Below are 21,463 nucleotides of genomic sequence, written 5' to 3'. Positions count from 1 at the left end.
ACCCAATCTCAGACGGGTTGCAGCTGTAATTTTATGTAGAAGGCCAAGAGATGAGAGTCCGAGACTGGGAAATAACGAGCAGCGCTTGGTGCTCCCGAGCACATTCAGCAGCACAGAAGTTGAGGCTTCCCCCAGAGTAAGGTGCAGCGAAGCCTGCTCCCGGCTTGGGGCAAACCAGCCACCTGACCGCTCCCCTCCCATAGCCGCTGGCACTGACCCCGCCCTCTTACACGCCGCTTTCCACCTGGCGTCCCGCGGCTGCAGGTGGGCGGGATAGAGTGGCGCTAGGCAGCCAATCCGAGCACCGCTTTGGTTTACCTTTCCCAACCAATGAAATGGCTGGCTTTGGTAGGGGGGGTAGGAACCAGCTCGCGCCATTCCGCGGCCAATCAGGAGGTAGCTTACCGCCCCCCAGCGGTTACGGGGCTGGGCGCTCCTCCCGCTAGTTCCCCGCCCCTGGGGGGAGGAGGCCCTGTCCGGCTCAGCCCCCAGCCATTCGAGGCGCGGCGAGCGGGATAGTAGCTGGGTGGCTGCTGGCTGGCTGGCGTGGGATTCCCAGCTAGAGGAAGCTGGAGCCGCGTCTGTCGCGGGCAGAGTGCGGAGGCCTCGCTGTGCTCAGTGCAGGTGAGAGGCGGAGCTGGAGGCCGAGCCCCGCCGGCCGTTGGGCGCTGCCCCGGTTATTGGGCTGGGGGAGTGATGGCGGGAGGGGCTGCGAATGTGGGACTGGCAAAGGGACTGAGACACCCCCCCTCCCCCGCGGGGCGTGAGGGTCCGGGGATGCGCGAGGGGGCTTCCCGCGCGTGCCCCCAGCAAATCGGGTCAGGGACCCGTTTTCGGAGGTGGGGGAGGGGGCAGGCGCGTGTGTGGGGACAGAGGGAGGGGCTGCCCCGGGGATGTCCTGGGGCTGGTGGGGGCTCGGGACCGGGGATGCCTGGAGGGGGTGTCTGGGGGCCGCTGGGGCCGGATACCCGGGGGAGAAGCGCGGTGTCGAGGGGCTGGGGGTGTCTTGGGAAGGAGGTCTGTGCGGGGCTGGTGTGTCTGAGCTGTTTCGTAACGACTTCAGGGTTGATCAAGCTTGTTAGACGTTAGTTTTAATTTTTTGTCCTTATGCCCGTAGCTGTCGGTGGTGGGAAGGTAAGAGTGTCACCTGGCTGAGGAGTTGGGGTGTGCAGAGAAGGAGGCTGCCCCTGTGTAGGCTTTACATAAGTGGCAGTCAAGGCAGGGGTGCTTTTACGGCAGCAGACTGGTACTGGTGTACGGGAGGCAATCTGTCGCTAAATCTGGATTTTATTTTTGGTGGTGAATGAATGGGAAGAGTGAATCGTCTCTGTGTGGGCTGGTGGGAGGAGACAGGAGGGACGAGTACCAGGCCCACTTGTCAGGTGGCTTGCAGGTTAGGGTGAGGAAGCATCCTTTGATTTCTGATTAGCTTCCCATTAAATTAGTATTTCCAGACAGATACGAAAGCCTTGTTTGTCAGGGAGTAGATTCCAAGATTTCACCAGTAATTCAACATCAGTTTGTTGACATGAGAAGGCAGATGTTACAAGGAAATGCTCCTGTTAGTGTTGAGTAGATTGAATGTTTTGTTAGCACAAAGATTACACAGCAAAGTCCATTTTATTTTATACAATATTCTTTTTATGAGTGCTTGTTTATCCTTTATTCAAATGATGCTTTATATTTTAAAGTGCCGTAATATGGGGAGACGGTTGTAATTTGAATACTGCACTAATCTTTGTGTATAATATATTCATACCTAGCTCTTGTATCTCAGATTTTCATCCATAGATGATAAAGTTCTTTACACAGGAGATCAGTCTCATTTCCCCCATTCTACAGATGAGGAAACTTGAGACACTGGGAAGTGAAGCGAGTTGCCCAAGCTCACCCAGCAGGCCAGTGGTAGAGTCAGGAATAGAGCCCAGGTCTCCTGAGTTCCATTCCAGTGCTCTCTCCACTAGATTGCATTGCCTGTCTATGGCGTATGAACTATAAATTTTACTCGATGGGTCAAAATGTAAGGGGAGAAGTTCCCTTAATTATGAATAGTGCTACAGCCATTTCTTGTTTTAAAATGTAAGGCACCATTGGGAATAGTTAAGGAGAACTAATTTATAAGAAGTAATGGATGTGAATAAATCATTGAGTAACATCAGACTACACTGCTAAACCCAGGAGACCTTTTAACTTTAATTTATAGGTCATTGGTACCATGAGTTATTTCTATGAATTGCTTAAAAATAGCTTAATTCACTTCTGTGAAACAAACTCCTTATGGATAAAATATGTGGACATTAATAAAACATACAGCAGGCAAGTCTTGACAGAGTTTATAAATAAGATTATTCACTTGTTCAGTTGTGTGCAAAGAGCACAAATTGTGTTTACTGTGAGAGTTGGAAAGGGTGGCTAGTATACCCAACTTTAATTTTCTATGTTCTCTTTCCTGAAAACATAATTCTACCTTTATTTTAATTTCTAGTCATAACAAAGCATCTCCCTATATTTCCAGGCTACTCTTAGGTCAAGCCACAGACTTCTTTAATAGTTCATTTCCTCACTATTTATTCTAAAATATTTGGGGAAACTTGAACGGCAGTAAGTAAGTATTTTTCTGTCTGGAAAACTTACCACCTTGGACACATCTACTAACTTCACCATATTCTGATAACGGAGAAAGTCAGATATTTTACAAGCCCATTTAAAAATAAAACCCCTTTCCTCAACAAGTAGACTTTTTCCAAGTTCACTAAATGTATGTAATCTGCTTGGTGGTCATCCTAAATTTACATTTTTTAAATCCAATTTGCACTTAAATATTTTAATAATTGATTAAAATCCATTGGAACACTTCACTAAACTCTTAATTACTTTGTTCATTTTGTAGTATTTAACAAATAGAACAACAGTTCTTGGAAAGCTCAACTGCTCAAAGTTTTAAATGTCATTTAGTGAGATTTGTGGTTTCATCTTCTAACCTGGTTATCTTGGTAAATGAAGGACCTCCTATCAGAAGGATTTACTTACTGATATAGCAGCAGGTTGAATAGAGATGTTTGCTGACTATGTGTGTGTTACTTTTAAACTAAGTACAGTAGTTAGAATTTTTGGGGTACATGCAATATAAAGTCATCTGCAATGTTGCTTTTTGTACATTGATTTTTTTTATCTGTTGCTTGCCGTATTTGTAGAAGTATTTAGTCATAAATGAAATCTTGTCTGATATAAAGTAACATTTGCTTGTTTTGTTGGCTCAAATTGTCAGAAAGGACACAATCTCCCATTTTACTGTACTTGGGAATTAATTTTAGCATTGAGCTAAATGATCCTAGTAGGATTGTGCAAAAACCATTCTGAATGAAGGCAGGCAACTATACCATGTTTGTAGTCTCCAGAAGTTGTCTTAAAGCAACACTTGATTTAAGGCCCTTCACTTTAAGTTTTAATAAAAGGGTTGGTTTTCATTGTTGTTTGACATTTCATTTAAAACTTTTACTCTGATTTAACTTTTCCCTGTTGCGTTCATAAGACAAACGTTGTAGCACTGGTGTGGAGTTGAGAATGAGAGTGAAATTGGACTAATCAATCTGATCAGAATGAAAATATGTAATCCGCCAGTATAGAGAAAAGTAAACTGGATTTGTTTGAGATTTGAGTCCAAGGTGAACATGTGTTCTTTTTTAGAATAAAAGTTTGCTTCATATGTACCGGTATAGATGGAAAAAATAAAGCACTCTAAGGGCATAATGCTAATTCTGGAAACTAGTCTTCATACTATTCAAGTGTCAAATTTAGATACCGGTAACTGGTATTTCAGAAGGACAAAGTGTAAAAACCCATACTTTGGAATATGAAAACAAGGGCAATAAAGTACATCCATTTAAAAACTTTTTTGCATTTCTGGCAGGTCTTAAAAAATTTACAGAACCCTAGCTATACTAGAGAATATGTCTAGTAGCTAGAGGCCATTATGAAAGCTGCAACTCCTCCTTAGCATTGTGCTTGTAAGAACCAGCACACTCTTCTTTCCTGAGTGCCTGGGGGAGGGAGGGAGCTGGCACTGTCACTGGAATCTGCTGAGATACCTATCTCTTCTCTTGACCCTGGCAATTCAGGAGTTGTTTCAGTTTCGGACAATATCTTTTCAATATCTAATCTCTCCCTCCTTTTCTGCTCCCTCCCCACTTGTTTGAAAACCCAGTGCCCTCTGCCCCCAGAGTCACTGACTGACTTGTGGGAAGAAGGGAGCAGCTGGGAACTGTGGGCTCAAGAGGAGGTCCCATAATTCAGGGAGAGTGCAGCCATCCTCTGCACGAGGCTCGCTGTGGAACAGACTTTTGGAAGTATAGCAGGTACTGTTACAATTTGTTCAGAGCAGTCTGTATTTGTTTTATTGGCGTATCTTTTTCTTTTCTTTGAAAGTTGCTTCAGTGAATTCATTGTGGGATTTTATGTCACTGGCTTCAGCCAGGCACATTCTGTGTAGCAGCCATGCAAACTTGTACTGGCACAGCAGCATGAACTTATTCCTGAGTCCTGGCCTGTAGTACATGTGCTGTTCCTGCTCTATGCCTCTTAAAAAGAGGTTGCTGTGTAAATGACTGGTCTCTGACTTGGTCGAGGGTGGTCAAGTAGTGGTTGCATTCAGTAGGGGAGGTTTTTGGGGTGAGTGCTTGTTGTGAGAAGAGCTGCTGCAGTTTCAGCAGCGTTCAGGATCTCAACAGGACAGGTATTTCCAGCTGTGGAACATCTCTCTTGCATGTTTGAGCCAAGCCAGGTGAGAGCCCATAGGTGCTGAAAGTAGAGATGTGGGGGGTGCTACTGCACTCCCTGGCTTATAATGGAAATCACTTCATACAGAGTTTACAGTTTGGCTGTCAACACTCCCACTATAAAAATTGTTCCAGCACCTCTGTGAGAGCCAGAGCATCTTGAACATTTTCCTACTTCTCTTAGGAGCTCTGCAGGTACCAGAACATAGGATTGGTTTTGGTGAAGATTAGCAGTGTCTCAGGCTGGCGCCACTTCCTATAAATTACCTCCAAACACTCATTTTTAATTCACTGTGCCTCGGTTGCATTAGCTATCTCAGGACTCTTTCCTCACTTCCCCAGTTGCTACTCTAGCCTTTTGAGGTATAGTTTTCAGATCCACTCTTCCCACGTGGAGCAGAGAAGCTTGGTGCCACAAAGATTCTCTATTCCTAGAAGCGGGGTTTATTTGCTGTGCTAACCTAATTTGGCCTTTCCTACACTAGAGAATGTTGGTGTTGCACTCACTACCACATGAAATACATTGTATGTCAAGACTGCTTACAGTGGTACATAGATGTTCATATTGCAGTTGATACGGCATTTCCTTGGAGCAAGGCTAGACACTGTTGCCTTTCATTGACACTACATCATTGCAGTATCAGTACAGACAATCAGCACTGGTATAAGGGCTGTATCAATACAATTAGGCTTCTCAGTGCAGTGCTCCTGCCAGCTCAGAACATTAGCTCAGGCCTTGGCTACACTTGCAAATTTGCAGCGCTGCAGCAGGGTGTGAAAACACACCCTCTCCAGTGCTGCAAATTGCAGCGCTGCAAATTGCAGCGCTGCAAAGCGCCAGTGTGGTCAAAGCCCCAGCGCTGGGAGCGCGGCTCCCAGCGTTGTACGTTATTCCCCACAGGGAGGTGGAGTACAGATAGCGCTGGGAGAGCTCTCTCCCAGCGCTGGCGCTTTGACTACACTTAGCGCTTCAAAGCGCTGCCGCGGCAGCGCTTTGAAGTGCAAGTGTAGCCAAAGCTCAGTCACCATTTAAATTGGGTGCATGCAGTTCTGAGAGTAGTTGAGGTTGTATTCTGTGGCTTCAACTCTGTCCATTTCTCTCTCCATGGCTGCTCTCAATTGCTTCATCTCCAGAGCAGCATACAAGGATGCAAGAATAGAATTAAAAATAAGGCCTTATTTAGGACTTAAAAAAAATTCCCCTAAGGGATTAATCTGGAGAAGAAGGGACAGAAATCAAAGGCCGGTTAGCAGACACATGGCCACATACAAGCAAGCACTCCTCCCTCTGTATTTGCTTTATTGGAGTATCTTTTTCTTTTCTTTGAAAGTTGCTTCAGTGAATTCATTGTGGGATTTTATGTCACTGGCTTCAGCCAGGCACATTCTGTGCAGCAGCCCCAGCGCTATAAAAATCCCCGCGAGCTCCCAGCGCTGGTGCACTGTTTATACTTGCACTTTACAGCACTGAAATTTGCAGTGCTCAGGGGGGTATTTTTTCACACCTCTGAGCCAGAAAGTTGCAGCACTGTAAAGAGGCAGTATAGACAAGCCCTAAGGAGTCCATCTCCCTCATCAGCATCTCCCATGCTCTATATCAGGGGTTGGCAACCTTTCAGAAGTGGTGTGCCGAGTCTTCATTTATTCACTCTAATTTAAGGTTTCGTGTGCCAGTAGTACATTTTAACGTTTTTAGAAGGTCTCTTTCTATAAGTCTATAATATATAATTAAACTATTGTTGTCTGTAAAGTAAATAAGGTTTTTAAAATGTTTAAGAAGTTTCATTTAAAATTAAATTAAAATGCAGAGCCCCCTGGCTCGGTGGCCAGGACCTGGGGAGTGTGAGTGCCACTGAAAATCAGCTCGTGTGCCGCCTTCGGCACCTGTGCCATAGGTTGCCTACCCCTGCTCTATATCATAAAAAGAGAACATAGCTAAGAGATACAGAAAAGCTGATTTGGTGCTCTCCAAGTAGATCCACTTCCACTTAGCACTTCATTATCCACTTGTCCTATCCCTCCAGCCCCTGAGAAGAGGTACATCCTGCAGGGTCCACATCTCATTGCATAGTATTGTTTTTTTTTGAAACGTGGGTATGATAGAGGGACACTGGCTTGATCATATAGGGAGTGTGTGAACTCCCTCTGGGCCTGGCTCCTCCCATCTTTGGATCCTAGGGAGATGGAAAGCATTAGCTTATTTGCTTTTATTTTGCATCTCAGTAATTTGAAAGAATAGCAGAATTAAAATGAAAAGAGAAATCAAGCTTATTGCTTTTTTGGCACTGGTAATCAAGGTATTCAGCATAATAAGGGGATCCAGGGTCTGCGTCGCTCTGGCAACTGATCAAGGGGAAGCTGCTGATTCTCCATCTCATTCGTTAAGTATGTTCCCTGCCCCTCATGGTGCATGAGCTAGTGCTAGATAGAGTTGCTTGAAGCATCCATTGGAACAAACATTATGTGAATGGGTATAAAAGTACACTGTATAATAGACATTATGAAGTAATCCACAGTGCTATAATGCTTTCAGGATATGCTATTTACGGATGGGCAACCACTGTGTGCACCTGAATCAGGATAACTAGTATTGATTAGCTATACTGATGCAAGTTGCAATAGTACAGTTATTTACTATTTGTATTACAGTAATGCTTGGAGGCTGGAGTGTCACCGCATCCACTGAGGAGGAGGGAGGCAGTAACAATGGACAGTGAGGCTGAGGCAGTTTCTTCAGTCAGCTGAGCTTTGCTATAACATTTGTCTTGTACACTGCATAATACAAAGGGGTTGAGTAAATGAATTCAATATATAGTTTAAACTTTGTTATTCAGTGTCACTAAGAAAAGGTAGGTTGTTCAACAATCTGTAACAAATAGTTAGATAGTTGTGTACACAAATTGCTGTGACTTTAGAGTTGAGAATGTGGAGCAATTTAAAAGCCAGGAAATAGCCACTTAACCTGTAATCAATACATCTTCCACTTAAATCCTTGGAAAACATTCCAGCTCTTTTATGCCAAACGTATAACTGTTTCTGGATAACTGTAAGTGCACTATACTAATTCTAGTGTTTTCAAAATTATCCCCTGACTTTCCACAAGTGGAGCATGGCGTTACCTGCAGTTGTACAAGTACAAAATGAAGTGTCCTAGAGGATTTATCTTTCCCAGTGGAGGAAGCCTTTCACATGAGACGTTTCCAATCAAGATTTATATCTTACTATGTGTGCTAGTGTTAAAAGCAAGCATATGAAATCTTGTGAATGTTTTGACTATATGCCTGTCTTGAGTGATTTCACTGAGAAGCCGCTGGACCTCAATTCGGTATTCAGTTAGCTGATGTGTAGTTCTGCATTTAACCAGAGTGATGACATTTAGAGTCTTATGGGACAAAATTGGGACTGGGTGGTTTTTAGATACATTTAAAATCTAGGCAATTTAAAGAGTCTCTCCAGCAAACAAGAGTTTCCCTAAGTTTTCATACTTCTTTGACAAGGGGAAAGCCATCCTTTTATTTCTCGGTGCTTAAAAAAACATGGTTTAAATAGCATAAAATAGAGCTTTGTAGGTTCTTTATTGGTATGAAAAGGGAAAAAAATGTTTAGCGAGTACTATCAACTCTCAGGTTAGGACAGATGTCACAATAGTATTGGGCTTTTCTCTGTTTATTTCAGGCTCAGAAGATTGACTCTTCTGCATGTTCCCCCTTTGGTGGTATCGTCAATCCATGTTGAATGCTGAGAGTAAGTTAATCTTCCAGATAAATTGATTAGTTGATAACTACTTCCTGAACCATTGCTTTCTGATAACACAGGATTGGATTCAAGTTTCTTTATTAATCTACTGTAAGGCTCTAAACATAACATTATGGATTAGTATTGTCAACTGTTTTAATTGTCTTAAACATTTGTTTAAAGTATCACAGGTACTTTATCTCATGAGTTAGGATGCAGTCCCTGACTTGTTAAACTTGCAATGGTCATGATAGAACATGTTGCAGTGGGGGACACTCCCATTTTTATGGTACAAAGTTCCTCAAAAAAGGAAATATCAACTACATCAACATCTGCAATATATCATATTGCAGTCTGCCATCATTATGCTAATACTAAAAACTGTAGTATGAAAATATTCATTACAGTTCCTGTCCCTACAGAATTATTTTAGAACTATTTGTCTTCAGATTTGCCAGTGTGTCAATTCAGTTTTACCTAAAGAGATTACAGAAGTTTTCCTGCATTCATAATAAACCGTTTTCTGTACTGATCTCCGCTTCTAAAACTGGAATCATTCCAAATGGAATGGAGTTCCATGTGGATCTCAAACACACAGAACTATTGTTTAATAAGTTATATTATTCACACATCGTTATTATATAGTCCACAGGTGGCCAAACCATGGCTCGTGAGCCACATGCAGCTCTTTTACAGTTAAATTGTGGCTCACGGACTCTCCACATCCTCCCTGCCCATTCTCTGCCTACCAGACAGTAGGGGGGGAATTTGGGTTTTCTGCCCTGCCGCAGTGTGGTGAGGCTAGGGACTTCTGCCAGAGATAAGTGTTGCCTGCTGGGGGGGCACAAGTTAAAGGTCCCCCCCCAACCCCCAACAGCCTGAGTCATGATTCCCCCTGCCCTGCCCCCTTTACCCCCCAAAACTTACCGGCAGTGGCCCCTTGCAGCTCCTAGCTCTTAGCTTTACATGGAGAGGCAGTGGAAAACACCTGGAAGTTACAGGGAGGGGCTGCTGTTTTGGCCCGTGGGGAGAGGCACCAGCAAAAGCAGCGGTTTTCCTTGCAGTTCCCAGCTGTTTGCCATTGCCTCTCCCCACAGCCAACTGTAGTTCCCAGCTTTCTGGTTCCAGCAGCTGCCGTGTAGGGAGGGAGCCCGGCAGCACCATGTGACCAGGTGGGCCCAGCAAACCCTGGCAAAAATCGGGGGAAGCATGTGATCTCCCCCACTCCCTCCCCACACACAAATTCTGCAATCTCTGGCTTCTGCCCAGTGTGGTGGAGAGTCACAGGGCTTCAGCTCCATGGGGTGTGCCTGCCAAGGCTTGAGCCTTCAGCAGGAACGGGCTGAAGTCCTGAGCCCCGGCAGGCACGTCCCAACTCTCGAACTTCTGAAGATTGTCGTATGCGGCTCAGAGGGTCATAAGTTTGACCACCCCTGTTGTATATCATGAATAATACCTAAAAGAAAACAGACTTAACACTTCGCTAGTTATATACTAAATACAGCAGATTATAAATATTCTGCAGCTTTCACATGCACAAATGAGAAACAGCAATTTATAAAATAGTATTAAACTGCAGACACGCAGATAATAAAACATTGCTCTTTTCATCACTTTGTCTTTATGTTGTATACTGACTTAGTGGCAAAATAGAGTTGGCCAGGCCTGTCAAGACAAATTTAGGGCTCTGGTACATCGTGTTTGCTGGGACCCCACTCCATCCTGTTTCACCCTAGGGTACGCTTTACTGCAGATGGGTTCAATAATATAGTTATCTACGACAGAAACTTTCATTAAAACTGTATTTTTTGAAATATGGACTCAGTTGTAAGAAGCTAATGTAAGCTGTGTTTAATTATCAGTTCCATCAGGTTACGAAAAATGCATAACTAGATCTGACAATTCCCCTTTTCCCCTAATAGATCAGTCTATTCCCATCAATTCAGCCCCCTGTCAGTTCTTCCCATCCAGCCTCACCTCTGCTCCTGGGATTCTTCACACCCCCAGAGGCAGAGGTTGGAGCCTCAGGAGGGTCTCCAGCCCACTCTCCCCCTCTCAGGCTCAGGGTGGCAGCCTGAAGTGCTCCTCCCTCCTCTTCCCTTTCCTCTTCCCAGGCACCACATGCTGCAGGGAGGGAGAGGAGAGGGAGCAGAGGAGCTGTCCCTGCCCACAGGGTGGAGTGGATATCCCCTGAGCTGTGTGTCTCTTCCCCCTCACTCCCATCCTGCTAAAATAGGGGAGGAGGAGGGGCAGGAGAGGACAGAGCACACTGTCCTGTTCCCTGCAGCAGCTGTGATTGGGAACCCCTGTTTGACTGGTGCCTAGATCTGGGCAAATTTCCTTGATGCTGGTAACACGGCGCTGGATTTTGCTTACCCTCAGACCATCAACTATGAAGAGTGTATACAAGTCAGGCTCAGGAAAAAAAAAAGCGGGGGGGAAGTAGAGAAACTGCAGAACAAGAAGCAAGGAAAAGAACTCTAGAATATTTTGGATGGAAACCAGGGCATGGCGAAGGAGAGAAAGATGATGGTAATTCTTTGAGATCTGTATCTGTGAAAGGAGGAAGAATATTTAGAGGATAAGGAGGATGAACATGAATCACCTCATTTTTCTGTTAAGAACCTTCTTTCACATGCAGGGCCTGTAAAACAGGGTGACATAAACAGATTTGTGCTTCATAACTGCAAGAGAAAAATCCACCCAGAAAGCGATACCTAAGGAAAGCAGTTTCCCTGTGTGCTGCTTTCCTATAGTTTTTGAAATGGAGAAAAAATTGAACGGGATAGCAGTGATGTAGCATGCTGTTTGTTGCATTCCATGTTGACTTTTCCCCAGGATGCAGCAACTCAAGGTTTTCTTCCTACCTTAGTCCCGCTAACTGGATGGACTGTGGATCACAGCTGCATGGGTGGCGGGTGTAATAGACCAGGGAGGATAAGCCTCCCCTGGTGCAGCCACCACCAACCTGCCACTGGATGCCTGGGCCATGGTGACCCTGCCTGCGCTCCGTCTCTTTCCCCTTCTTGCTCCGTCCCTTCCCTGAGGCCCCCGCCACTGCCTGGTGAGTCCCTTCTCACTCCTGTCCTCCACTCTATCGCTCCTCTCCTTCACCGTCCTCTCCCGCGAGACCCCATTGCTCGTCGCATCCATCCTCACCCCCCCCACCCTTGTGAGCAGGGTGGAGGAGGGGAGGGACATGGCAAGGGGTGGCGGGGTCTGGGTCCAGACAGAGGTGGAATGTGGGCAGGGCTGCAGGTGGAAGAGGCAGGACAGGGAGCTAGCCTCCCTGAGGGGAAGCTTCATCTGTCTACCATGCACAGCTGTGTAAACAAAACCCGACCATGGAAAAAGCAATGCACACATAATATGCTATGTGAAATAGATGAATGCAAGAAGAAGATTAAAAGATGATAAAACCATCCACTCATTACTGAAGACAAATTTTGCAAATGAAAAAGAAAAGTGGAAGGAAACTCTGAAACACATTTTAGATGTTTTATTTCTTGAAGAATAAGGATTAGTTTTCTGTTGCTTGAGTCGCAAGCTGGGTGATAAATCCAATGGCAATTTCTTGGATGTTACTGAGTTGTTAGCCAAGTATGATTGGATTTTGGGTAATCATGCTGCTGATGTGAAAAAGGCACAGGCGCAACATCAGAGAGTTCAAATGCGCTACTTATCACCTGAGCCAAAATTAATTTATTCAGGAATGCACAGAGAAAGATGTGAAAACAGTCTGAGGTGAAGCTGAAGAGGCCAACTACTTCTCAATAATTTCTGATGCATCCAGACAGCTCACGCAAGGAACAAACACTATTGATCAGATACGTTTATCAAATACCTACTGATAACTTTGTGATTTAGGAATACTTTTTTGTGCTTCAGAGACTTTACCAAGAAGACTGCTGAGGAAATAGCAGAAATGATTCACAACACCATAGATGAACATGGATTAGATTTCGAACTGTTGTAGTCAAGTTTATGATGGTACCGTGCCAATATGGCACAGCAGGCCTCTGGAGGCCAGGCAATGCTTCAACAGAATCCTCGGGCACGTTTTTCTCCGCATGGATTGAATACTTTGAACTTGGTTTGTGCTGATTCAGCTGAATCATCAATTGATTGTATTACATTCTTTGGATACCTTCAGCCATTGTACAGTATTTTCAGCACATGTCTGACAGCAATGGGAAAATCTTGATTCATTCCATTTAATGTCAGTTATGTAGTCGGCTGGGTGTATTGATTATGTACATGTTCTTCTGCCAAGAACCTGAAAGGCTTACAAATGGCATTGAATGAGTTGTCTGAATTAAGCCTGACTGCCAAAACCAGAAGTGATATTGCTGGACTGGTAATACACATATAGTTAAATTTTGATGTTTTACTTTCCTCAGTTTGGCTGAAAATTCTAATCCCCATCAATGAATGGAATTTGGTCCTTCAGCATGGAGATGCTATGCTTGATGTTGAAAGAGACAGCATTGAGGACTTCTCACTGAACTGGCACAATTGTGAGAGAAATGGAATGAAATTTATGATGAATGTGTTCATGTTGCAGCAAAACTTTGGTATTGATTCTCCAGGGGCAATACGACCATCCAAAAATAAAAGTGATGGTGCAGGTAATCAAGACAAGCCTGTAAAGGACACTTGTCTGGAACAGTGTTTTCTTTTACATCATAGTCTCTGTTGTAGGTGGCCTCAAAAAACAGTTTGCTGCACTCATAATATATCTGTCAAAAACTTGAATTTCGATGGATCTTCCTTGAAAAGGTTGAAGTTGCCTTCAATGCCTTTCAGCATTCTGAATCTTTATTGCAATATCTCTGGTGATATAAAAGAAGAATTGGTGTTTTGCAGTCGTGTTTGCAAAGAAGACATTGGCTCAAAAATACTGTTGCCATTTCACTAACAAAATAAACTGCATGAAATCTCTTTGAAACCTCTGCCCCAACCTGATCGTTGCACTTCACCTATTTTGCTGCATACCAGGCTCCGTGGCCAGTGTAGAAAGATCTTTTAGTGTGCTCAAATGTGTGGATAACTGTCACTGTGCAGCTAGGGTCAGTCAAGAGTTAATGGCCTAGCAACTCTTGCAAAGTGGTCTGGAAGATTGGTCAGTTTCAATTATATTCATTCATTTGCTAAGAAAAAGGCAAGAAAAGCACCATTATAAGTTGAAAATATTAAAATAAATCATACAGAAACGTATCTTTTTAGCTTCTTTACTGCATTATCACAAACAGACAGTTTTCTTTTTGCTTATATTTAGCTTGTACTTCAGTCTTGCATTCATCGTCTCTTTGCTTGTATTCATCAGTCAAATTTATTTCTGGAGATACCAGTACTTCATTCACACAGACTTTTTGAGAGCTCTCTGAGCTTGGTGCCCTGATACAATTGTCCTCCCTTCTACCCTATTTGTCAGCCCTGGAGGTGGCTCAATATCACAAAAAAGGAACACTGTCTTAAATCACTTCTCATTGAAGAAAGAGCCTAACATTTTTTCTAAGTAATTTTAACTACACACACAATTTTAAAGTCTGTCATGCTCTTTTTTAATTGCTTTGGGTTGTTGCACAGATGGTCTCTGTTTTAATCACTGTTAGCTCTTCTGCAGTATTCTCTTCTAAATGATGCTGTGACAAGTTGCCCTTCTTTGGATGCCACCTGATGTTCTGAGATACCACTGAGCTTGTCTATTATGCCAACTTGGGCACCCTTTTTACTTGTCTTGCTGAGCCAAGCTATTAAGCTTCCTCCAGCGCACACACAGGCAGCGCCACACCAGACTGCAGAACGAAACAGATACTGAGATTAGTTCTGGAAAGGCTCAGCTTAAAGGACTTGTCCCAGGACTCAGGTGTCCACCTCCCTTGGAGTGCAGACCCAAAGATATATTATGAAATTCGCCTCCTATCTCAATGTGGAGGAAGGTATGCACAACCTCTTACCTCCTTTCCCCTTTCAATTATGAATTGTACACATGGGGTTATGTGATAAACAAGAAATAAGTTTATTAGCTACAAAAGGTGAATTTTAAGTGAATGTAAGAGATAAGACTGAACAAAGCAGATTACTGAGCAAATAAACCAAAGTATGCAAGCTAAGCTCAATATACTTAAGAAACAGGTTACAAAATGAAATTTCTTACCCTAAATGTTATTTTAGGCAGGTTGCAAAGTTTCCGTGGTTCAGAGTTCCAGTTATATTTATCTTCGGACTGGAGCCCTATCTCAGTCTGGATCCCCCCCTTCCCCCTCCCTTCCCTTTAGGTGGCTTTAGCAGTCTTTCTTCTTGGGCAGACAGGCCGTGGAGAGGAGGAGTCCCATTTGCCTCCTTCCCCACCCTTAAATAGGATTTACATAAGACAGGAGTCCTTTGTTTCCCAAACTTGTCCCCCTTCCCTTCCAGTGGGAAACTTACAAGAAGTTCCAGGTAATGTTTAGTATCTGGTGACAAGACCACCTGACTTAATAGTGTCACAGTTACATCCCTGGATGCCTCCCAGGAGGGGGAGAGATTAGTATCTTCGTGGTTTTGTTCCTTCCTGATGGCTCATGAAATTTGATGGCCTGTCGGCTGGTGAGTGTCCTCCCAATACACACCCAGTTGTAATTGTTATAGTCCATATTCCTAACTTTAGATACAGAAATGATACGTGCATACAAATTAGATAATCACATTCAATAAATTATAATCTTTTCAATGATATCTTACAAGACACATTTTGCATAAAGTATATCTGTTATGTCATATTCATATCATAAGCAAATTTTCATAAAGAATATGGAGTGAAATGTCACAGATGCTATTTCAGATTTTTGGCATTTCACTTCATTTTTTAATCATGGTTAGCAACAAAAGAAATTCTAGCAATGGTACAAGCCCATTATTAGGTGAAGATGGAAAAATTATTAATGATGCAAAAAAAGGCAGAAGTGATGAATAAATATATATTTTATTATGTATTTGGAAAGATACCGGATGATGTGCTTATCACTTGAGTATGAAGTATCTTCCAGCCCATTAGTAAATGAGGTTGTTAGATCACATCTGCTAGGAATAAACATTTTAAATCAGGTGTGAGTCTGTCTGCCTAGGCTAGGAGGTTCACTAGCAGCTTCCGTGTACACATGCCGATACTGGACAAGTAACTCAACATGAGCTTCGACTGAGATGCTGTGGCAAAAAGAACTGTTGCAATCCTCAGATGTCTAAACAGGAGAGTAGGAGTTTGGGGGTGATTTTTACCTTTCAGTATATAATTATGAAATTAATACTGGAATACTATGTCCAGTTCCGATGTCAGCATTTTAAAAAGGATGCTGAAAAATTGGAGAGGGTGCTGGCAAAAGCTATAAAAATGTTTCACGTACTGGAGAAATCTTATAGCCAGAGTTCTTAAACTGGGGGTTGGGACCCCTCAAGGGGTCGTGAGGTTATTACATGGGGGGTCACAAGCTGTCAGCCTCTATCCCAAACCCCACTTTTCATCCAGCATTTATAATAGTGTTAAATAAAAACATGTTTTTAATTTTATAAGGGGGGTCGCACTCAGAGGCTTGCTGTGTGAAAGGGGACACCAATACAAAAGTTTGAGAACCACTGTCTTACAGTGAGAGACCAGTGTTGTTAAACCTATTTATTATTTGTATGACCATAGCATTTAAGAGCTTCTTCGATCAGGACCATGTTATGGTAGGAGCTATACAAACCCAGAAAAAGAATCTTATAAAAAAGAGGAAGAGATGACTTGATTTAGCTTGTAAGTATCTTCACAGGGAGCAAATATTGGGTATTAATGGGATTTTTAATCTAGTGGGAAAAGATATAACAAGAACCACTGGTTGGTATCAGAAGCCAGACAAAAATCAAATCAGAAATTAAGTGCAAATTTAAAGTTAACTGTTAACAATGACTGTGATTAATCATTGGAACAGACTACCATGGGAAACAGTGATTTCTCCATCTATCGATCTCTTCAGAGCAAGCCTAGGTGCCATTCTGTAAGATATGATTCAGTTAAACAGGTTATTGGGCCCAGCACAGGGGGAAATGAATGAAATTCTATTGTCTGTGTTACACAGGAGGTTTGATTAAAATGTATGAATTTATAAAAAACCTTTCACCGACCCTTTGGCGCGCACACCGTTATAAAAGATTCCTCCTACACGTTTGGTGTAGTAGTTGGTTGTCAGGATTCTGGACCATAAAAGCTTCTTTATGCAGAGGCAGACTGCACCAAACTACGAAGGAGTTCATGAAGAAATTTCTCTTCTGTGCAGAACAGGGTCTTAGAATGCAAATCCTTAGGAATGCCTAAATATAGTTACTACTGGTCATGCCAGCAACAATTACTCAGTTAATTATGCTGTTATGATAAATATCAACTGCTTTATTTTGCAATTTCAGTGTTAAAGGAACAAATGCAGTGGATTACATCAATTGAGTAAACATAATTTCGTTCAGTAAGAACCATGCATCTTAATCATTACATTTGCAGCCTAGTCTAATCAGAGTAAAAAAATACAATTTGACCCTCTCCTATTTCCATCCGATTTGTGCTCATTTCAGCAAGGAAGTTGAAAGAACACAAAATGTGTTTTGGTTGAAGGCTGAACAGGCCGCCTTCAAATACCTTTCATTAACCAGAATAAAATATCCCTACCCCAGGAAAAACCCTTCATCTGCCCTCTGTAGTTCTTTTCCATGTATCTGTCACAGTTCAAGTCAACTTGCCCCTGTATTTCCCTTCTGTGGCCCAACAAGGGCACACACTCTCAGGCTTCTGACTCACATGGTGTTGCCTCTCTTGGGTGGAGACACAAATTTGTCTCCTTTCTTACTAGGATATCTGGAGGCTGAACAGTTCCTTACCTTCACTGTGTTAGTCCCAGCCAAAGACAGATTGCCTAAACAGATCTGCTTGCTTTCTCTTCAGAGACTAAGAACAGTGTAATTTGCCCACAGTTAAGCTACAACACTCCTCTTTCTATGCAAGCTTATTTATTCTTATTGTAAAAGAAAAAATAATCCCAGAAAGAAAATGTTAAAAACTAAAAAGAACCTACATGCATGCCAATAAGCTTATCAGAGATCACCCCCAGTCCAACATGGGGGTGATTAGACCTAAAGGGATCTTTTCTGTGGTTGCAAGTTCATAATAGCTTCATCTCAGAGCTAGCGCACTAATGAAAAGTTTAATCTGTCCTTTATATAGTTCAGGGGTCTTCGATCTGGAGTTTCTAGGAGTAGGTAATCAGTACACAACAAGGTTTTCTCCCCAGGGTCTCGCTTCAAAAGGGCTCCTAGGAAACCCACTTCACAAAGATTGTCCAAAACAGTTCTTTTTAAATTCCTATTGTGATGGGTTGGATCACACCCCCCCCCCCCCCCGGAGCTGTCACCTAATGTGCCAAGACCACTTCTGCCCCCGTTTTCCTGCCCTGTCAGCTTAGGACTTCAAACCAGGCAAGGCACTGAGCCAGACTCGCTAGTCTGCTGCAGACCCATACCCAGGTCTGAATCACGTCCCCTGACAGCTGTAGGCTTACCTGAAAGCAGCTAACAGAAGTGTTCTTGTCTTTAACACTCAGATGCCCAACTCCCAATGGGGTCTAAACCCAAATAAATCTGTTTTACCCTGTATAAAGCTTATGCAGGGTAAACTCATAACTTGTTTGCCCTCTATAACACTGATAGAGAGAGATGCACAGCTGTTTGCCCACCCAGCTGTTTGCCCACCCAGGTATTAACACATACTCTGGGTTAATTAATAAGTAAAAAGTGATTTTTATTAAATACAAAAAGTAGGATTTAAGTGGTTTCAAATAGTAACAGACAGAGCAAAGTGAATTACCAAGTAAAATAAAATAAAACACGCCAGTCTGTCTAATACAGTAAGAAACTGAATACAGATAAGATCCTCACCCGTTCCAGAATGTTTCCTTTTACAGACTAATCTCCTTTTAGTCTGGGTCCAGCAATCACTTGCACCCCTTGCAGTCACTGTCCTTTGTTCGTTTCTTGCAGGTATCTTTGGGGGTGGAGAGGCTCTCTCTTTAGCCAGCTGAAAACAAAATGGAGGGGTCTCTCATGGGCTTAAATAGACTTTCTCTTCTGGGTGGAGACCCCCTCCTCTCTCCTATGCAAAGTCCAGCTCCAAGATGGAGTTTTGGAGTCACCTGGGCAAGTCACATGTCCATGCATGACTGAGTTCCTTACCAGCCAAGCCACATTCCTAGGAAAGCCTAGATGTGGATTGGTATCTTCAAGCTCATTGTTGGCTTAAGTGTTTCTTGATTGGACGCTGACTGAGAATAGTCTTTTCTCAGGAAGAAGAACAGGAGTACTTGTGGCACCTGAGGCCTTGGCTACACTTGCAAATTTGCAGCGCTGCAGCAGGGTGTGAAAACACACCCTCTCCAGCGCTGCAAATTGCGGCGCTGCAAAGCGCCAGTGTGGTCAAAGCCCCAGCGCTGTATGTTCCTCCCCACAGGGAGGTGGAGTACGGATAGCGCTGGGAGAGCTCTCTCCCAGCGCTGGCGCTTTGACTACACTTAGCGCTTCAAAGCGCTGCCGCGGCAGCGCTTTGAAGTGCAAGTGTAGCCAAAGCCTTAGAGATTAACAAATTTATTTGAGCATAAGCTTTTGTGGGCTGTAAATAAATTTGTTAGTCTCTAAGGTGCCACAAGTACTCCTGTTCTTTTTTGCAGATACAGACTAACATGGCTGCTACTTTGAAACTTTTCTCAGGAAGCTGACCAACTGCTTCACTACAGCGTACTTAGAATCAAACAAGTATGCAGCCAATATTTATAACTTTGAATACAAAAATGATACATGCATACAAATAGGATTAATAGATTCAGTAGATCATAACCTTTACAGAGATGTTACATGGCATATGTAGCATAAAACACATTCTAGTTATGTTATATACAGTATATACATGCATAAGCATATTTCTATAAAGCCTTATGGGTGGCACCGTCACACCATCATTTTAGCAAGGTTTACATAAGTCTAGAAAAGTTACCTACAATCCTACAATAACATGTAAACAACAACATTTTTAATGCAATAGGCCCCAAAAGTAGTATACTTAATTCAGTAAGGTTTATCCAGGATATTTCAGGAAATTGCCATCTGTCACAGTATTATTAATGTTTAAAATGTTTCAGATGTTGATTATCTTGACAGGATATCAGTTATTTGCATACACTTTCAAATTCGACAGGACATCAGTTATTTGCATACACTTTCAAATTCATTAAAGCAAAGACACTCATTACAGATACAAAGTTGTTGGGGTACCATATAATACTAGAAACCATTTTGTCTGTTTCCACTAACTTGGTCAAACTGAGAGTTGGTGTTTTTATGATGGAATTTCTGGAAATGAAAAAGGAAATGGAGATATTCCAGACACAGCCAAAGAGTTCTCCAAGTTCTTGAGGGTGTGTGTGTGGGGGTGGGGGTGGGGGGAGTATTAAGCCACAGTGCAGTTGTGTATAAGAACAGAGGAGAATGTTTTTAGTTGATGAGCCCTCTAGTGATGCTCACTGTGTTCTGTTTTAGAAACCATCAGAAACCAGTCAGCAGCAGGATTCATTAAGCTAGGTCTTATGAGATATGGCCATCTAACATCTTGACAGATGAAAGGAGATGCTTAGCAATGGTATAGGAAAGGAGCCTGACGCACAAGCGGCAAACCTTCCCCCAGTAGCTATAAGCCCAGTCACCAGATGGAAGTTGAAGCATACTCTGCTTCCTGGCTTCCCTGCAGGTAAATTTAGCCATTTTTCCTGTTCATAATTTATCTAAGAACAAATCAGGGTTCCTATAGCCTTCTTTATTTGTAACCATCCATGTAATTTGTGAAAACATAGGTGGATTTGCAACAAACTGGTTGAATATTGGTTGCTTTTAATTACTTTTACATGCATATTATGTTTACTTACAAAGAATACAAACTAGAAACAGAGGTAAAACACCTGGTAGCATTTAGCCCAGTATCAAAGCTTCAGTTCCTGGAATGCTCTCTTCATAACAGTCAGACTTGTCACTTGGGGTGACCCAAGAAGTATTTTTGTCACAGCCAGTCAAAACCATGTTCTTTCTTCAAGCATCACTTACAAGATTAAGTGAATTGGGGATGCAACATATGTCAGCATATGGCATAGGAATAAAGCTTTGTATCAGGAGGTGACATGTCCAAACTACTTCAGAACAGTCCAATGGTTATTGGGATGTGTCATTTGGAGTGTTCTGAGAAGTATTTTGTCATGTAAAGCCAGACAAAGGCTACCTTTTTTATGTGAATAATTATTAATATAAGTTGTTATATATTAGGGGGAGGCAACCTATGGCATGTATGCCGAAGGCGGCACATGAGCTGATTTTCAGTGGCACTCACACTGCCTGGGTCCTGGCCACTGGTCTGGGGGGCTCTGCATTTTAATTTAATTTTAAATGAAGCTTCTTAAACATTTTAAAAACCTTATTTACTTTACATACAATAATAGTTTAATTATATATTCTAGACTTAGAGAAAGAGACCTTCTAAAAACGTTAAAATGTATTACTGGCACGCGAAACATTAAATTAGAGTGAATAAATGAAGACTCGGCACACCACTTCTGAAAGGTTGCCGACCTCTTTTATATATAATTGACTAATTTTGGTTACGTTTTTAAAAAAAGATTTTTTAAAAGATTTAAAAAGAATTGGCCTTTGGATAAGGAATTGAGGACTATGAATAAAGAACTGAGGGGAGGGGTAGCTCAGTGTTTGAGCATTTACCTGCTAAACCCAGGGTTGTGAGTTCAATCCTTGAGGGGTCACTTAGGGATCTGGGGCAAAAATCAGTAGTTGGTCCTGCTAGTGAAGGCAGGGGGCTGGACTCAATGATCTTTCAAGGTCCCTTCCAGTTCTAGGAGATA

At 42.7% G+C, this 21,463-nt stretch overlaps 1 protein-coding gene across 6 annotated transcripts in view; it reads left to right on the top strand.

The window, feature by feature from the left end:
• Positions 1-459: 459 nt before the first annotated feature.
• MPP7 (MAGUK p55 scaffold protein 7) overlaps positions 460-21,463 on the top strand; it is a 311,912-nt gene continuing 290,908 nt past the window's right edge. For 3 of the 6 annotated variants that reach the window (XM_045004398.1, XM_045004394.1, XR_006576756.1), the window contains exons 1-4: positions 460-624; positions 8,451-8,519; positions 16,183-16,284; positions 20,100-20,307. The gene's annotated coding sequence lies outside the window, so the exon portion shown is untranslated. Of the gene's footprint in view, positions 625-7,475; positions 7,625-8,450; positions 8,520-16,182; positions 16,285-20,099; positions 20,308-21,463 lie in introns of those variants that run through there. The other 3 variants (XM_045004396.1, XM_045004395.1, XM_045004397.1) reach the window with 3 other exon arrangements.

The sequence above is a fragment of the Mauremys mutica genome, chromosome 2 (genome assembly GCF_020497125.1).
Source record: "Mauremys mutica isolate MM-2020 ecotype Southern chromosome 2, ASM2049712v1, whole genome shotgun sequence".
In the NCBI taxonomy this organism is placed as follows: Eukaryota; Metazoa; Chordata; order Testudines; family Geoemydidae; genus Mauremys; species Mauremys mutica.
Note: the sequence above shows the minus strand (reverse complement) of the source record. Positions and strands in the feature narration are given on the sequence as shown.